The sequence below is a fragment of the Dendrobates tinctorius genome, unplaced genomic scaffold, assembly GCF_039654945.1.
Source record: "Dendrobates tinctorius isolate UK_male_01 unplaced genomic scaffold, ASM3965494v1 ptg000214l, whole genome shotgun sequence".
Classification (NCBI taxonomy): Eukaryota; Metazoa; Chordata; class Amphibia; order Anura; family Dendrobatidae; genus Dendrobates; species Dendrobates tinctorius.
Window position 1 is genome coordinate 5,740,522 of NW_027361881.1, and position 20,353 is coordinate 5,760,874.

Sequence of the window (20,353 nt, forward strand, 5' to 3'; positions counted from 1 at the left end):
CCCTATACACACAGTATATACCCTATACACACAGTATATACCCTATACACACAGTACACACAGTATATACCCTATACACACAGTATACACACAGTATATACCCTATACACACAGTATATACACACAGTATATACCCTATACACACAGTATACACAGTATATACCCTATACACACAATATATACCCTATACACACAGTATATACCCTATACACACAGTATATACCCTATACACACAGTAACGTAGTTGATTAGTAACAAAATAGACACCAAAATAGGAGAATAAGGACTTTTATACTAGTTTACAACCTAATTGTGGGTAGAATCACTCTGCTGCGGTATGTGTTAATTGGTTATATATAATTTTTAGTTCACATATTGTTTATACCTTTATGCACTTAATCCTTTTTAAATATCTGTGTGTGATATGGAGATATACTATTACATTGCTATACATCTTATTTGACAGTCCTCATGAATGATTATATTCATGTATATTGTGATTGCATAATTCTTTTTCGGTATGCCATTGGCACTTGTTTTTACATAATTTTATGATTGCCTAAATCGGATTTATTAAAGATTAAATAATTTTTTATACATATTCTAGTCCCATTGTCTTTATATATTCTTTGGATTGTCCACACATAGTGGTTTGTTCTTACACAGTACACACAGTATATACCCTATACACACAGTATACACACAGTATATACCCTATACACACAGTATACACACAGTATATACCCTATACACACAGTATACACACAGTATATACCCTATACACACAGTATACACACAGTATATACCCTATACACACAGTATACACACAGTATATACCCTATACACACAGTACACACAGTATATACCCTATACACACAGTATACACACAGTATATACCCTATACACACAGTATACACACAGTATATACCCTATACACACATTATATACCCTGTACACACAGTATACACACAGTATATACCCTATACACACAGTACACACAGTATATACCCTATACACACAGTATATACCCTATACACACAGTATACACACAGTATATACCCTATACACACAGTATATACCCTATACACACAGTATACACACAGTATATACCCTATACACACAGTACACACAGTATATACCCTATACACACAGTATACACACAGTATATACCCTATACACACAGTATACACACAGTATATACCCTATACACAGTATACACACAGTATATACCCTATACACACATTATATACCCTATACACACAGTATACACACAGTATATACCATATACACACAGTACACACAGTATATACCCTATACACACAGTATATACCCTATACACAGTATACACAGTATATACCCTATACACAGTATACACACAGTATATACCCTATACACACAGTATACACACAGTATATACCCTATACACACAGTATACACACAGTATATACCCTATACACACATTATATACCCTGTACACACAGTATACACACAGTATATACCCTATACACACAGTACACACAGTATATACCCTATACACACAGTATACACACAGTATATACCCTATACACACAGTATACACACAGTATATACCCTATACACACAGTATACACACAGTATATACCCTATACACACAGTATACACACAGTATATACCCTATACACACAGTATACACACAGTATATACCCTATACACACAGTATACACACAGTATATACCCTATACACACAGTATATACCCTATACACACAGTACACACAGTATATACCCTATACACACAGTATACACACAGTATATACCCTATACACACAGTATACACACAGTATATACCCTATACACACAGTATATACCCTATACACACAGTATACACACAGTATATACCCTATACACACAGTATACACACAGTATATACCCTATACACACATTATATACCCTATACACACAGTACACACAGTATATACCCTATACACACAGTATACACACAGTATATACCCTATACACACAGTATACACACAGTATATACCCTATACACACAGTATATACCCTATACACACATTATATACCCTATACACAGTATACACACAGTATATACCCTATACACACATTATATACCCTATACACACAGTATACACACAGTATATACCCTATACACAGTACACACAGTATATACCCTATACACAGTACACACAGTATATACCCTATACACACAGTATACACAGTATATACCCTATACACACAGTATACACACAGTATATACCCTATACACACAGTATACACACAGCATATACCCTATACACACATTATATACCCTATACACACAGTATACACACATTATATACCCTGTACACACAGTATATACCCTATACACACAGTATACACACAGTATATACCCTATACACACAGTATACACACAGTATATACCCTATACACACAGTATACACACAGTATATACCCTATACACACAGTATACACACAGTATATACCCTATACACACAGTATACACACAGTATATACCCTATACACACAGTATATACCCTATACACACATTATACACACAGTATATACCCTATACACACAGTATACACACAGTGTATACCCTATACACAGTATACACACAGTATATACCCTATACACACATTATATACCCTATACACACAGTATACACACAGTATATACCCTATACACACATTATATACCCTATACACAGTATACACACATATACCCTATACACACAGTATACACACAGTATATACCCTATACACACAGTATACACACAGTATATACCCTATACACACAGTATACACACATTATATACCCTATACACACAGTATACACACAGTATATACCCTATACACACAGTACACACAGTATATACCCTATACACACAGTATACACACAGTATATACCCTATACACACAGTATATACCCTATACACACAGTATATACCCTATACACACAGTATACACACAGTATATACCCTATACACACAGTATACACACATTATATACCCTATACACACAGTATACACACAGTATATACCCTATACACACAGTACACACAGTATATACCCTATACACACAGTATACACACAGTATATACCCTATACACACAGTATATACCCTATACACACATTATATACCCTATACACACAGTATATACCCTATACACACAGTACACACAGTATATACCCTATACACACAGTATACACACAGTATATACCCTATACACACATTATATACCCTATACACAGTATACACACAGTATATACCCTATACACACAGTATATACCCTATACACACAGTATACACACAGTATATACCCTATACACACAGTATACACACAGTATATACCCTATACACAGTATACACACAGTATATACCCTATACACACATTATATACCCTATACACACAGTATACACACAGTATATACCATATACACACAGTACACACAGTATATACCCTATACACACAGTATATACCCTATACACAGTATACACAGTATATACCCTATACACAGTATACACACAGTATATACCCTATACACACAGTATACACACAGTATATACCCTATACACACAGTATACACACAGTATATACCCTATACACACATTATATACCCTGTACACACAGTATACACACAGTATATACCCTATACACACAGTACACACAGTATATACCCTATACACACAGTATACACACAGTATATACCCTATACACACAGTATACACACAGTATATACCCTATACACACAGTATACACACAGTATATACCCTATACACACAGTATACACACAGTATATACCCTATACACACAGTATACACACAGTATATACCCTATACACACAGTATACACACAGTATATACCCTATACACACAGTATATACCCTATACACACAGTACACACAGTATATACCCTATACACACAGTATACACACAGTATATACCCTATACACACAGTATACACACAGTATATACCCTATACACACAGTATATACCCTATACACACAGTATACACACAGTATATACCCTATACACACAGTATACACACAGTATATACCCTATACACACATTATATACCCTATACACACAGTACACACAGTATATACCCTATACACACAGTATACACACAGTATATACCCTATACACACAGTATACACACAGTATATACCCTATACACACAGTATATACCCTATACACACATTATATACCCTATACACAGTATACACACAGTATATACCCTATACACACATTATATACCCTATACACACAGTATACACACAGTATATACCCTATACACAGTACACACAGTATATACCCTATACACAGTACACACAGTATATACCCTATACACACAGTATACACAGTATATACCCTATACACACAGTATACACACAGTATATACCCTATACACACAGTATACACACAGCATATACCCTATACACACATTATATACCCTATACACACAGTATACACACATTATATACCCTGTACACACAGTATATACCCTATACACACAGTATACACACAGTATATACCCTATACACACAGTATACACACAGTATATACCCTATACACACAGTATACACACAGTATATACCCTATACACACAGTATACACACAGTATATACCCTATACACACAGTATACACACAGTATATACCCTATACACACAGTATATACCCTATACACACATTATACACACAGTATATACCCTATACACACAGTATACACACAGTGTATACCCTATACACAGTATACACACAGTATATACCCTATACACACATTATATACCCTATACACACAGTATACACACAGTATATACCCTATACACACATTATATACCCTATACACAGTATACACACATATACCCTATACACACAGTATACACACAGTATATACCCTATACACACAGTATACACACAGTATATACCCTATACACACAGTATACACACATTATATACCCTATACACACAGTATACACACAGTATATACCCTATACACACAGTACACACAGTATATACCCTATACACACAGTATACACACAGTATATACCCTATACACACAGTATATACCCTATACACACAGTATATACCCTATACACACAGTATACACACAGTATATACCCTATACACACAGTATACACACATTATATACCCTATACACACAGTATACACACAGTATATACCCTATACACACAGTACACACAGTATATACCCTATACACACAGTATACACACAGTATATACCCTATACACACAGTATATACCCTATACACACATTATATACCCTATACACACAGTATATACCCTATACACACAGTACACACAGTATATACCCTATACACACAGTATACACACAGTATATACCCTATACACACATTATATACCCTATACACAGTATACACACAGTATATACCCTATACACACAGTATATACCCTATACACACAGTATACACACAGTATATACCCTATACACACAGTATACACAGTATATACCCTATACACACAGTATATACCCTATACACACAGTATATACCCTATACACACAGTATACACACAGTATACACACAGTATACACACAGTATATACCCTATACACACAGTACACACAGTATATACCCTATACACACAGTATACACACAGTATATACCCTATACACACATTATATACCCTATACACAGTATACACACAGTATATACCCTATACACACAGTATATACACACAGTATATACCCTATACACACAGTATACACAGTATATACCCTATACACACAGTATATACCCTATACACACAGTATATACCCTATACACACAGTATACACACAGTATATACACACAGTGTATACACTGCTCTCCTTTCTCCCTAGCTCTTCCTGCCCCCAGTATCTATGTGACCGGCTGCTGGTGACCCGTCCTCTCCATCATCCAGGAGCCATGACCTAGTGAGGAGGATGATGGTGGCCAGCGCCTTATCGCTGTCTGTGCTATCAGTGTTGTCAGACAGCCATTGTCCCAGAAGTGTCGGCTGAGGCGGCCTGTCGGTGACAGACAGCAGAGGACACTCAAGGTCGCGCCTTTGTCCTGTGCTTGTCCCTGACAGTCGGTGCTGGCGGATATACCACCGCCACCCTGGGCTACACTTATCGCACAGGTAAGCGCAGTGTAGACAGGGCTCTCCACTCAGGTAACACAGGGACTTTTGGAAACTCTTCAGCATGTGGTACTCCAGTCCTGCCACTAGAGGCAGCATGGAGCTACGCATCACTCTTGATTCATGTGGTCGCACCGGCGCTGCAACCATTCCTACAAATGGCTGAATGTATGTGAACCCCTTTGAATCTGCATTTTTTTTTTTTTAAAGTGCTTGTTGGCAACTAAACATGTGGTCTCCACGGTCTATTCTCAGCAGCAGCACGGGTGATACTATGGTCCTCGCATCACCTGCGAAGAGCAGAATGTATCCCACCTCTGTGATGGAGAAGCGTCTGCCCGATCAGGTCTGATGGAGAAGGAATAATTAGATCCAGGGCGCCAGACGGCCTTCTGGTTGGTAACGTTACTCGTACAGAGAAGTCTGTATTTATGGCTTATGTCTTGAGAAAGGTCCTGTAAGACCGAAACGTTGGGATTTTTCTGTACAAATAAAGTTACCAAAAAGAAGGCCGTCTGGTGTCCTGGATATCTTTGTACCTGCAGGTATGAGAGGACAGTAGAGCGGTGCAGGGACGGACAGAATGGGTCGAGGCGGCAGTGCAGGAACGACAGAGCGGTGCAGGGACGGACAGAATGGGTCGAGGCGGCGGTGCAGGAACGACAGAGCGGTGCAGGGACGGACAGAATGGGTCGAGGCGGCGGTGCAGTAACGACAGAGCGGTGCAGGGACGGACAGAATGGGTCGAGGCGGCAGTGCAGTAACGACAGAGCGGTGCAGGGACGGACAGAATGGGTCGAGGCGGCGGTGCAGGAACGACAGAGCGGTGCAGGGACGGACAGAATGGGTCGAGGCGGCGGTGCAGGAACGACAGAGCGGTGCAGGGACGGACAGAATGGGTCGAGGCGGCAGTGCAGGAACGACAGAGCGGTGCAGGGACGGACAGAATGGGTCGAGGCGGCGGTGCAGGAACGACAGAGCGGTGCAGGGACGGACAGAATGGGTCGAGGCGGCGGTGCAGTAACGACAGAGCGGTGCAGGGACGGACAGAATGGGTCGAGGCGGCAGTGCAGTAACGACAGAGCGGTGCAGGGACGGACAGAATGGGTCGAGGCGGCGGTGCAGGAACGACAGAGCGGTGCAGGGACGGACAGAATGGGTCGAGGCGGCGGTGCAGGAACGACAGAGCGGTGCAGGGACGGACAGAATGGGTCGAGGCGGCGGTGCAGGAACGACAGAGCGGTGCAGGGACGGACAGAATGGGTCGAGGCGGCGGTGCAGGAACGACAGAGCGGTGCAGGGACGGACAGAATGGGTCGAGGCGGCGGTGCAGGAACGACAGAGCGGTGCAGGGACGGACAGAATGGGTCAAGGCGGCAGTGCAGGGATGACAGAGCGGTGCAGGGAGGCGGCGCTGCAGGATTGACAGAGTGGTGCAGGGACGGACAGAATGGGTCGAAGCGGCGGTGCAGGGCCGGACAGAGCAGAGCAGGGCCGGACAATGGGTCGAGGCGGCAGTGCAGGAACAACAGAGCAGTGCAGGAACGGACAGAATGGGTCGAGGCGGCGGTGCAGGAACGACAGAGCGGTGCAGGGACGGACAGAATGGGTCGAGGCGGCGGTGCAGGAACGACAGAGCGGTGCAGGGACGGACAGAATGGGTCGAGGCGGCAGTGCAGGAACGACAGAGCGGTGCAGGGACGGACAGAATGGGTCGAGGCGGCGGTGCAGGAACGACAGAGCGGTGCAGGGACGGACAGAATGGGTCGAGGCGGCGGTGCAGGAACGACAGAGCGGTGCAGGGACGGACAGAATGGGTCGAGGCGGCGGTGCAGTAACGACAGAGCGGTGCAGGGACGGACAGAATGGGTCGAGGCGGCAGTGCAGTAACGACAGAGCGGTGCAGGGACGGACAGAATGGGTCGAGGCGGCGGTGCAGGAACGACAGAGCGGTGCAGGGACGGACAGAATGGGTCGAGGCGGCGGTGCAGGAACGACAGAGCGGTGCAGGGACGGACAGAATGGGTCGAGGCGGCGGTGCAGGAACGACAGAGCGGTGCAGGGACGGACAGAATGGGTCGAGGCGGCGGTGCAGGAACGACAGAGCGGTGCAGGGACGGACAGAATGGGTCGAGGCGGCGGTGCAGGAACGACAGAGCGGTGCAGGGACGGACAGAATGGGTCAAGGCGGCAGTGCAGGGATGACAGAGCGGTGCAGGGAGGCGGCGCTGCAGGATTGACAGAGTGGTGCAGGGACGGACAGAATGGGTCGAAGCGGCGGTGCAGGGCCGGACAGAGCAGAGCAGGGCCGGACAATGGGTCGAGGCGGCAGTGCAGGAACAACAGAGCAGTGCAGGAACGGACAGAATGGGTCGAGGCAGCAGTGCAGGAACAACAGAGTGGTGCAGGGGCGGACAGAATGGGTCGAGGCAGCAGTGCAGGAACAACAGAGTGGTGCAGGGACGGACAGAATGGGTCGAGGCGGCGGTGCAGGAATGACAGAGCGGTGCAGGGACGGACATAATGGGTTGAGATGGCGGTGCAGGAGTGACAGCGGTGCACGGATGGACTGAATGGGTCGAGACGGCGGTGCCTTGACAACAGAGGGGTGCAGGAATGACAGAGTGGTGCAGGGACGACAGAGGGGTGCAGGAAAGACAGAGCAGTACAGGGACAGAATGGGTCGAGACGGCTGCGCAGGGAGGACCGGAGGGCTGCGCAGGGAGGACCGGAGGGCTGCGCAGGGAGGACCGGAGGGCTGCGCAGGGAGGACCGGAGGGCTGCGCAGGGAGGACCGGAGGGCTGCGCAGGGAGGACCGGAGGGCTGCGCAGGGAGGACCGGAGGGCTGCGCAGGGAGGACCAGAGGGCTGCGCAGGGAGGACCAGAGGTGCACTGACTAGATTATGGTGTACGGGATTCATCCATTGCAAGGAGAAGGAATAGCGGTTGGGGTGTTGGGTTTCGCAGTCTGGAGCCCTCAGGAGGGGAATCTTAAATCTACCATGAAATTATAGAGAATTTGGAGTTTCCTAATTTATGACAACAGTCTCAGGTGTAACAGTGCCCCGGGCAGTAGGTGAGGGCTAGAAAACCAATAGTTACCCTGACGAATGTGCCCTCTGTGCTGACCTCCACCCTGTGAGCAAATCTGTCTACAAGCCAGGACGTATCGCCCACCATTGGTGTCCGACCGCCCCGGTGCGTCCCAGATCTGGAGGAAATCCTTCGCACGTCGCTGGGATTTTCATGCGGTGTTAGGTCTAGAGACCTGGCTGCCAGGCGGGCGGATAAATGCCAATAATTATAAATGGCTGCCGGAGAGGGCGGGATCCGTGCAGGAAAGTGTTAATCCAGCCTGTCCTGGCAGCGCTTTATAGTGTAATAATGAGCTCTTTCCTCCGTATTATTTGCCGTCTCCACCTGGATAAATAGGTTTGTAAATATTACATTCAGAACGGCGGGTTCGTCATTACATGAAGCCGGGCCTACCATGCTGAGTGGTGGTACGACCGCTCGGCAGCACGCACATGGAAAAGTCTTGACTTTACTTATATTTTTTTTTTCCATCACTTTTTAGAGAAAAAAATCTGAAATCTTGCAGTTTTCACTCCTGAGCCCCATAGTACACTGATACGATGTCCTGTTCTGTAGAGATCACTTGTCAGCAGTTGTCTCGTTATCATCACAGACAGGATTACACTGATATATAACACAGGAGACATTATAGGAGATGTCACAGCTCACCTCCTCTGCCTCCCTGCATAATGCCCAGTCTCCATATTGTTGGCTACTGCATTGCTGCACAAAGGCTTTTAGTGTGGAACTGCCCATCTTACAGTTAGGTCCAGTAATATCTGGCCAGTGGCTGTCACCATCGCTGGTGTCCTCCAGTGTGAGGCATTGCAGCAATGACGGCCTGGAGGCCATGGACGTCCCCATCGCAGTCTCCTCCGGAGTGAGGCTTTGCCGCCTTTCCTGCAGAGACTTCAGTTCTCACTTGTTTGTGGCTCTTTCTGCCTCCCGTTTTGTCTTCAACCTGTGCAATGCGACTTAATGGGCCGTGATCTGGTGAATACTATTGGAAACCATGCATGCCTGCGCTATTACACTGTCTTCGCCATGTGTTGCAAAGGTTGTGCTGTTGTTGTGAACCCACAACATGTGATCGATCAGAGAAGCTCTCAGTGGAGCAACAATGCAAAACTAAGATCGAGCCACTCCAAGCCTTCTACAGACTTTCTTCCCATCATTCTGGAACAGCTCGATGTTAGTTTTGCATTGTTGCTCCACTGAGAGCTGCTCTGATCGATCACATGTGGGTTCACAACAACGGCTTCCAAATGCAAATGCCACATCTGGAATCAGCCCCAGACCTTTTACCTGCTTAACTGATAATGGATTAATTAGGGAAAAGCCCATGGCCGCCCAGTAAAGTGCTTCTGAGAAAATTGTCCAATTACTTTTGGTCCCTTTAAAAAGAGGCAGCTCTATATTAAAGAGCTGTAATTCCTAAACCCTTACTCCAATTAGGATGTTAATATCCTCAAATTAAAGCTGAGAGCCGACACTTGAAGCCCATATTGCTTATATTACTGGATCTTGAATATGTTTTGGTAGACGGCTAAAACTTATGTCATTGTCCAAATATTTATGGACCTAACTATATAGTGCACAGATACATGTACATAGTCATGGACGAAAATGTTGACACCATTGAAAGTGTTACAGCAAACGTGTAGCGCCGGCGTCCCTGCACGCTTCTCCCCTTCCTCAAGAGGAATGCCGACTCACTCACTGTCGCGGCCCTCCGTCCCACTCTTCTTCTTTTTCCAGCTGTTACCCGGGGTCTGTGCATGGCTCACAGATCCCGGGCACTGTCCTCAGGGCGCTCACTCCCTCCTTCTTAAATGTACAGAACACGCCATCCTAAAGGGTCCCCAGCCAATGGCTGGGAAACACTTATTTAAGGCACCTCCACCTGAATGGAGATGCCTGAGCAACGTGTAAAGTCGGTTTGCTGAAGGCTTGCTAGTTATCAGGTCCCCAGTACCCATCAGTCAGTTTACCTGTCCTGTACCTGCCTGTGTATAAGCCATGCCCGCCTGCACCTGCCTGCCTGTATATCAGCCATACCTGCCAGTGTATCAGCCATGCCCGCCAGCACCTGCCTGTATACCAGCCGTGTCTGCCAGTACCTGCCTACCTGTAAGCCGTGCCCTCCTGCACCTGCCTGCCTATCAGCCGTGCCTGCCTGTATATTAGCTGTGCCCACCTCCACCTGTCTGCCTGTATATCAGCCGTGCCCACCTGCACCAGTCTGCCTGTGTATTACTTGTGCCCGCCTGCACCAACATCAAGATCTCTGGAGATGGATTTGTAACCTTGAGATTTTTGATATTTTTCAACAATTTTGCTTCTCAAGTCCTCAGACAGTTCTCTTCTCCTCTTCCTGTTCTTCATTCTCCGTGTGGCGCACACACACACAATGCGAGGAATGCGTCAATGTCTCCCACTTTTATCTGGTTTCAGGTGTGATTTTCATGTTGTTCTCACCTGTTACTTGCCACAGGTGAGTGTGAACGAGCATCAAATGCTGGAAACAACGTTTTGGAAAGGTGCCAACAATTTTGTATGGTCCATTTTGGGGGTTTTGTGTGAAATTTTTTCCAATTTTTCCTTTTTTTCTCTTTTTTGTTTTGTTCCAATACTTTGGGAGAAATAAATCATTTTGTGGGCGCCAACACTTTTGGTCATGACTGTATAAATCTAGCTCTCGCTTTCCTCATTCTCCGGTTTCTTGCGGAGGATGCAATGAGCACATTACATCCTACACACCGGGGGTCTCGCACCCTCACAACAAAACCAAATAAGAAAATATTAACAAGCCGTAAAGTGCATCAGGGGTGGGAGTGTTCACATATTTCACGTGTCTGTGCCGGACCCTGGATAATCAGCAGGAAGCCTTTATATTGCCTTCCACTATTTGATAAACCATTAAACAGTGTTGGAAAAGCTTTTGTAGAACTACTAGTCCCATCATGACCAGCCAGAGGCAATAATAGAGATGAGGTATTATACCCGAGACCCTTTCATATGAGCACCGGACCCCCGTGGAGACTTATCGCACGAGGGAAATCCGTGATCATCACTGATCATTGACTGTTTCCTCCACATTTGACGTTACAAACCCTTCCATTCACTGACAGCAAGCAGAGCGATCGGCCCAGGTTTCTCCAAGTGGCGACTCGTAAGGTAAAATGACCAAACAATTGTATGGATATTCTGCTAGCTTCCGCAACTTTCTAACAGCAGAGACAGAAGTGTGCAGAGGACAGGACGGTCAGGACAGAGGCTCCTGGAGCAGAGCAGCACATGGGACAGGACTGTTTGTTTTATCACAGCTGTGGGCACAGGAAATGTCTGCAGATTTTGCATATTTCCCACCCAGTAGGGGAGACGGAGGGGCTCTGCGACTATTCCTGGGACTGGGACCAAGAGACAAGTGCAGAAGAGTGCAATCCTCAGACAAGAGACGGACCGGGCGCTAATAATAAAGGACACTACTGACAGATGTAAGAAACGGCATAAAAAGGGTAAAGGACAAGTAATAGATGTCATCGACAGCAAGGTTGTGTCACTTTGCAAAAACATTTTATTATGCATCCTGTACTGATCCTGAGTTACATCCTGTATTATACTCCAGAGCTGCACTCACTATTCTGCTGGTGCAGTCACTGTGTACATACATTACACTACTGATCCTGAGTTACATCCTGTATTATACTCCAGAGCTGCACTCACTATTCTGCTGGTGCAGTCACTGTGTACATACATTACTGATCCTGAGTTACATCCTGTATTATACTCCAGAGCTGCACTCACTATTCTGCTGGTGCAGTCACTGTGTACATACATTACACTACTGATCCTGAGTTACCTCCTGTATTATACTCCAGAGCTGCACTCACTATTCTGCTGGTGCAGTCACTGTGTACATACATTACACTACTGATCCTGAGTTACATCCTGTATTATACTCCAGAGCTGCACTCACTATTCTGCTGGTGCAGTCACTGTGTACATACATTACATTACATTACTGATCCTGAGTTACATCCTGTATTATACTCCAGAGCTGCACTCACTATTCTGCTGGTGCAGTCACTGTGTACATACATTACACTACTGATCCTGAGTTACATCCTGTATTATACTCCAGAGCTGCGCTCACTATTCTGCTGGTGCAGTCACTGTGTACATACATTACACTACTGATCCTGAGTTACATCCTGTATTATACTCCAGAGCTGCACTCACTATTCTGCTGGTGCAGTCACTGTGTACATACATTACTGATCCTGAGTTACATCCTGGATTATACCCCAGAGCTGCACTCACTATTCTGCTGGTGCAGTCACTGTGTACATACATTACACTAGTGATCCTGAGTTACATCCTGTATTATACCCCAGAGCTGCGCTCACTATTCTGCTGGTGCAGTCACTGTGTACATACATTACACTAGTGATCCTGAGTTACATCCTGTATTATACTCCAGAGCTGCACTCACTATTCTGCTGGTGCAGTCACTGTGTACATACATTACACTAGTGATCCTGAGTTACATCCTGTATTATACTCCAGAGCTGCACTCACTATTCTGCTGGTGCAGTCACTATGTACATACATTACATTACTGATCCTGAGTTACATCCTGTATTATACTCCAGAGCTGCACTCACTATTCTGCTGGTGCAGTCACTATGTACATACATTACATTACTGATCCTGAGTTACATCCTGTATTATACCCCAGAGCTGCACTCACTATTCTGCTGGTGCAGTCACTATGTACATACATTACTGATCCTGAGTTACATCCTGTATTATACTCCAGAGCTGCACTCACTATTCTGCTGGTGCAGTCACTGTGTACATACATTACTGATCCTGAGTTACATCCTGTATTATACTCCAGAGCTGCACTCACTATTCTGCTGGTGCAGTCACTGTGTACATACATTACTGATCCTGAGTTACATCCTGTATTATACCCCAGAGCTGCACTCACTATTCTGCTGGTGCAGTCACTATGTACATACATTACTGATCCTGAGTTACCTCCTGTATTATACTCCAGAGCTGCACTCACTATTCTGCTGGTGCAGTCACTGTGTACATACATTACATTACTGATCCTGAGTTACATCCTGTATTATACCCCAGAGCTGCGCTCACTATTCTGCTGGTGCAGTCACTGTGTACATACATTACATTACTGATCCTGAGTTACATCCTGTATTATACTCCAGAGCTGCACTCACTATTCTGCTGGTGCAGTCACTGTGTACATACATTACTGATCCTGAGTTACATCCTGTATTATACTCCAGAGCTGCACTCACTATTCTGCTGGTGCAGTCACTGTGTACATACATTACATTACTGACCCTGAGTTACATCCTGTATTATACCCCAGAGCTGCACTCACTATTCTGCTGGTACAGTCACTGTGTACATACATTACTGATCCTGAGTTACCTCCTGAACATTGTATGTGATATACGGTGTCGGGGCCCTACCTGCTGTCCGTCGCCTCTCTCCCTCACCTTTCTCCGTCATCTTTCTCTGTCACCTCTCTCCATCCTCTCTCTTTCACTTCTGTGCGTCACTTCTCTCCCTCACCTCTCTCCATCATCTCTCTCTGTCCCCCCTCTCTCCATCACCCTTCTCTCCGTCCCCTCTCTCTCCATCCCCTCTCTCTCACTGTCCCCCTCTCTCCGCGTTCCCCCTCTCCGTCCCTTCTCTTTCCGTCCCCCCTTCTCTCTCTCCATCCCCCACTCTCTCCGCGTCCCCCCTCTCTCTCCGTCCCCCTCTCTCCGTCCCTCCTCTCTCCGTGTCCCCCTCTCTCCGTGTCCCCTCTCTCTCCGTCCCCCCTCTCTGCGTCCCCTCTCTCTCCGTCCCCCCTCTCTCCGTCACCTCTCTCTCTCCGTCCCTCCTCTCGTTGTCCCCCTCTCGCCGTCCCCTTCTCGCTCCGTGTCACCTCTCTCTCTCTCCGTCCCCCTCTCTCCTTCCCCCCCTCTCTCTCTCCGTCCCCCCACTCTCTCCGTCCCCCCACTCTCTCCGTCCCCCCTCTCTCTCCGTCCCCCCTCCCTCTCCGTCCCCCTCTCTCGCTGTCCCCCCTCTCTCGTCGTCCCCCCTTTCTCTCAGTCCCCCCCTCTCTTGCTGTCCCCTCTCTCCGCCCCCCTCTCTCTCCGTCCCCCCCCTCTCCGTCACCTTTCTCTCCATCCCCCCCTCTCTCTGTCCCCCCTCTCTCCGTCCCCCCTCTCTCTCTGTCCCCCCTCTCTGTGTCCCCTCTCTCTCCATCCCCCCTCTCTCTCACTGTCCCCCCCCTCTCTCCGTCCCCCCTCTCTCCGTCCCCCCTCTCTCCGTCCCCCCTCTCTCCGTCCCCCCTCTCTCCGTCCCCCCTCTCTCCGTCCCCCCCTCTCTCTCAGTCCCCCCCTCTCTTGCTGTCCCCTCTCTCCGCCCCCCCTCTCTCCGTCACCTTTCTCTCCATCCCCGCTCTCTCTGTCCCCCCTCTCTCCGTCCCCCCTCTCTCGTCTTCCCTCTCTCCGTCCCCCCCTCTCTCTCCGTCCCCCCTCTCTCGTCTCCCCTCTCTCTCGTCTCCCCTCTCTGTCACCTCTCTCTCCGTCCCCCCTCTCTCGTCTTCCCTCTCTCCGTCCCCCCCTCTCTCTCCGTTCCCCCTCTCTCGTCTCCCCTCTCGTCTCCCCTCTGTCACCTCTCTCTCCGTCCCCCCTCTCTCTCACTGTCCTCCCTCTCGTCTCCCCTCTCTCTCGTCTCCCCTCTCTGTCACCTCTCTCTCCGTCCCCCCCTCTCTCGTCTTCCCTCTCTCCGTCCCCCCCTCTCTCTCCGTCCCCCCTCTCTCGTCTTCCCTCTGTCACCTCTCTCTCCGTCCCCCCTCTCTCTCACTGTCCCCCCTCTCTCGCCGCCCCCCCTCTCTTGTCTCCCCTCTCCGTCACCTCTCTCTGTCCCCCCTCTCTCGTCTCCCCTCTCTGTCCCACCTCTCTCTCGTCTCCCCTCTCTGTCACCTCTCTCTCCGTCCCCTCTCTCGTCTTCCCTCTCTCCGTCCCCCCCTCTCTCCGTTCCCCCTCTCTCGTCTCCCCTCTCTCTCGTCTCCCCTCTGTCACCTCTCTCTCCGTCCCCCCTCTCTCTCACTGTCCTCCCTCTCGTCTCCCCTCTCTCTCGTCTCCCCTCTCTGTCACCTCTCTCTCCGTCCCCCCCTCTCTCGTCTTCCCTCTCTCCGTCCCCCCCTCTCTCTCCGTTTCCCCTCTCTCGTCTTCCCTCTGTCACCTCTCTCTCCGTCCCCCCTCTCTCTCACTGTCCCCCCTCTCTCGCCGCCCCCCCTCTCTTGTCTCCCCTCTCTCCGTCACCTCTCTCTGTCCCCCCTCTCTCGTCTCCCCTCTCTGTCCCACCCCTCTCTCGTCTCCCCTCTCTCTGTCACCTCTCTCTCCGTACATTCAGTCACTTCGGATATTGTGGACTCCTGTGATCTATGGAAAGTAAGAGGCGAATAGTCCGGATTTGTGGATTAGGGTTATTGCAGGACCCCTCCATGATAGACTGTGTGTTGGGTCCTGTGCCCGGCACAGCAGAGGTTAAGAGGATGTAGACGTGAGTCAGATGCCAACGTCTTGGGCACAGCTGCCCGGCCTGCCAGACGTGCGGGAAGCCTCTAATCCACCTTTCTGCCCTCGGAAGGTAAACAGGCCACTAAGCCGCCGAGGGATGAATGGGGTTTGTTGTTGTGTTGATCGGGAGCCATGGTGAACACTGTGTACAGGGCCGCGTTACCGCCGCGATGGGGCACACATCAACTACGGGCCGGGCCAGTGCCCCCACCAGATGGGTGGCCCAGGCTTTCTGCAGATACTGGCTATTACAGTAAATCTTTGAAGTCAGCAGAATTGTGACTGCAGCTCTGGAGCATAAAGTCAGCAGTAACCAGAGAAATCATGTCTTTATTAGAGTTGGTCCAAATCGATTCATGGGAACCAGTTCATCAGCGGTCCTGTATGTGATCGGTGTCTGTCACAGAGACTGAAGTCAGCAGAATTGTGACTGCAGCTCTGGAGCATAAAGGCAGCAGTAACCGGAAATCACATAAAGATAAGTAATGTATTTATTAGCCTTGGTGCAAATCGGTTTGCAGGGCCCGTCCGGCGGCCATCTTCATGATCAGACAGGAGCCCTGAGATCCGCCTTTCACCGTCTTACCTCTGGTGTGACGTCATCGTTACATTGTGACATCATGCTGGGCTGGCCAATCAGAATAAGAGTTGCAGATGGTGAAGGTCGGCGATGGTCCTCAGCGCTCCCGTGTGACGGACACAGATGTGGACCGGGACCTGAGAATCAACTCTCGCCAACGCCAATACCTACCGGACTTCTCTGGTTACTGATGCATTCTGCTCCAGAACTGCATTCACAGTTCTGCTCACTTCTATCTCGTAGTCAGCCACAGATTACTGACCGGGTCCTGTGACTCCATCTGCGCCAGCACTGACCTATATATATATACACACACACACATTGTGACACATGAACATATCTGGGCTATATTCCTTCTCATGGACGAAGGACATGAGCAGCATTGTCGTCCTCAGCGTTGTCCATGGACGGTCCTATGTGCGTCTCGTTTCCTGCCCCGGACCCCATATATTCGGTGGTGACATCATCCTTATCAGCACTGGACTTTTCCTTTCGGGAAGTTGTCACTGATACATTGTTGCCAGTTTTTGTGGTGGCGGCCAGCGCTGTACAATGGGTCTGGTGCCGTATGATGGGTCTGGAGTCGTATGATGGGTCCGGCGCCTTGTGATGGGTCCGGCGCCTTGTGATGGGTCCGGCGCCGTGTGATGGGTCCGGCGCCGTGTGATGGGTCCGGCGCCTTGTGATGGGGCTGGAGCCGTGTGATGGGTCCGGCGCCTTGTGATGGGTCCGGCGCCGTGTGATGGGTCCGGCGCCTTGTGATGAGTCCGGCGCCTTGTGATGGGTCCGGCGCCTTGTGATGGGTCTGGCGCCGTGCTATGGGTCCGGCGCCTTGTGATAGGTCTGGCGCCGTGCTATGGGTCCGGCGCCGTGCTATGGGTCCGGCGCCGTGTGATGGGTCCGGCGCCGTGTGATGGGTCCGGCGCCGTACGATGGGTCCGGCGCCTTGTGATGGGTCCGGCCCCGTGTGATGGGTCTGGCGCCTTGTGATGGGTCCGGCGCCGTGTGATGGGTCCGGCACCTTGTGATGGGTCCGGCGCCGTGTGATGGGTCCGGCGCCGTATGATGGGTCCGGCGCCTTGTGATGGGTCCGGCGCCTTGTGATGGGTCCGGCGCCGTGTGATGTGACCGGCACCTTGTGATGGGTCCGGCGCCGTGTGATGGGGCTGGAGCCTTGTGATGGGTCCGGCGCCGTGTGATGGGTCCGGCGCCGTGTGATGGGGCTGGAGCCTTGTGATGGGTCCGGCGCTGTGTGATGGGGCTGGAGCCTTGTGATGGGTCCGGCGCCGTGCGATGGGGCTGGAGCCGTGCGATGGGGCTGGAGCCTTGTGATGGGTCCGGCGCCGTGTGATGGGGCTGGAGCCTTGTGATGGGTCCGGCGCCGTGTGATGGGGCTGGAGCCTTGTGATGGGTCCGGCGCCTTGTGATGGGTCCGGCCCCGTGTGATGGGTCTGGCGCCTTGTGATGGGTCCGGCGCCGTGTGATGGGTCCGGCACCTTGTGATGGGTCCGGCGCCGTGTGATGGGTCCGGCGCCGTATGATGGGTCCGGCGCCTTGTGATGGGTCCGGCCCCGTGTGATTGGTCCGGCGCCTTGTGATGGGTCCGGCGCCGTGTGATGTGACCGGCACCTTGTGATGGGTCCGGCGCCTTGTGATGGGTCCGGCGCCGTGTGATGGGGCTGGAGCCTTGTGATGGGTCCGGCGCCGTGTGATGGGTCCGGCGCCGTGTGATGGGGCTGGAGCCTTGTGATGGGTCCGGCGCTGTGTGATGGGGCTGGAGCCTTGTGATGGGTCCGGCGCCGTGCGATGGGGCTGGAGCCTTGTGATGGGTCCGGCGCCGTGTGATGGGGCTGGAGCCTTGTGATGGGTCCGGCGCCGTGTGATGGGGCTGGAGCCTTGTGATGGGTCCGGCGCCTTGTGATGGGTCCGGCGCCTTGTGATGGGTCCGGCGCCGTGTGATGGGGCTGGAGCCTTGTGATGGGTCCGGCGCCGTGTGATGGGGCTGGAGCCTTGTGATGGTCCGGCGCCGTGTGATGGGGCTGGAGCCTTGTGATGGGTCCGGCGCCGTGCGATGGGGCTGGAGCCTTGTGATGGGTCCGGCGCCGTGTGATGGGGCTGGAGCCTTGTGATGGGTCCGGCGCCGTACGATGGGTCCGGCGCCTTGTGATGGGTCCGGCGCCGTGTGATGGGTCCGGCGCCTTGTGATGGGGCTGGAGCCTTGTGATGGGTCCGGCGCCTTGTGATGGGTCCAGCGCCGTGTGATGGGTCCGGCGCCGTGTGATGGGGCTGGAGCCTTGTGATGGGTCCGGCGCCGTGTGATGGGTCCGGCGCCTTGTGATGGGGCTGGAGCCTTGTGATGGGTCCGGCGCCGTGTGATGGGTCCGGCGCCGTGTGATGGGGCTGGAGCCTTGTGATGGGTCCGGCGCCGTGTGATGGGTCCAGCACCTTGTGATGGGTCCGGTGCCGTGCGATGGGGCTGGAGCCTTGTGATGGGTCCGGCGCCGTGTGATGGGGCTGGAGCCTTGTCATGGGTCCGGCGCCGTGTGATGGGGCTGGAGCCTTGTGATGGGTCCGGCGCCGTGCGATGGGTCCGGCGGTGTGCGATGGGTCCGGCGCTGTGCGATGGGTCCGGCGCCGTGTGATGGGGCTGGAGCCTTGTGATGGGTCCGGCGCCGTGTGATGGGTCCGGTGCCGTGTGATGGGTCCGGAGCCGTGTGGTGGGGCTGGAGCCTTGTGATGGGTCCGGCGCCTTGTGATGGGTCCGGCGCCGTGTGATGGGTCCGGCGCCGTGTGATGGGTCTGGCGCCTTGTGATGGGTCTGGCGCCTTGTGATGGGTCCGGCGCCGTGTGATGGGTCCGGCGCCGTGTGATGGGTCCGGCGCCGTGTGATGGGTCCGGCGCCGTGTGATGGGTCCGGCGCCGTGTGATGGGTCCGGCGCCGTGT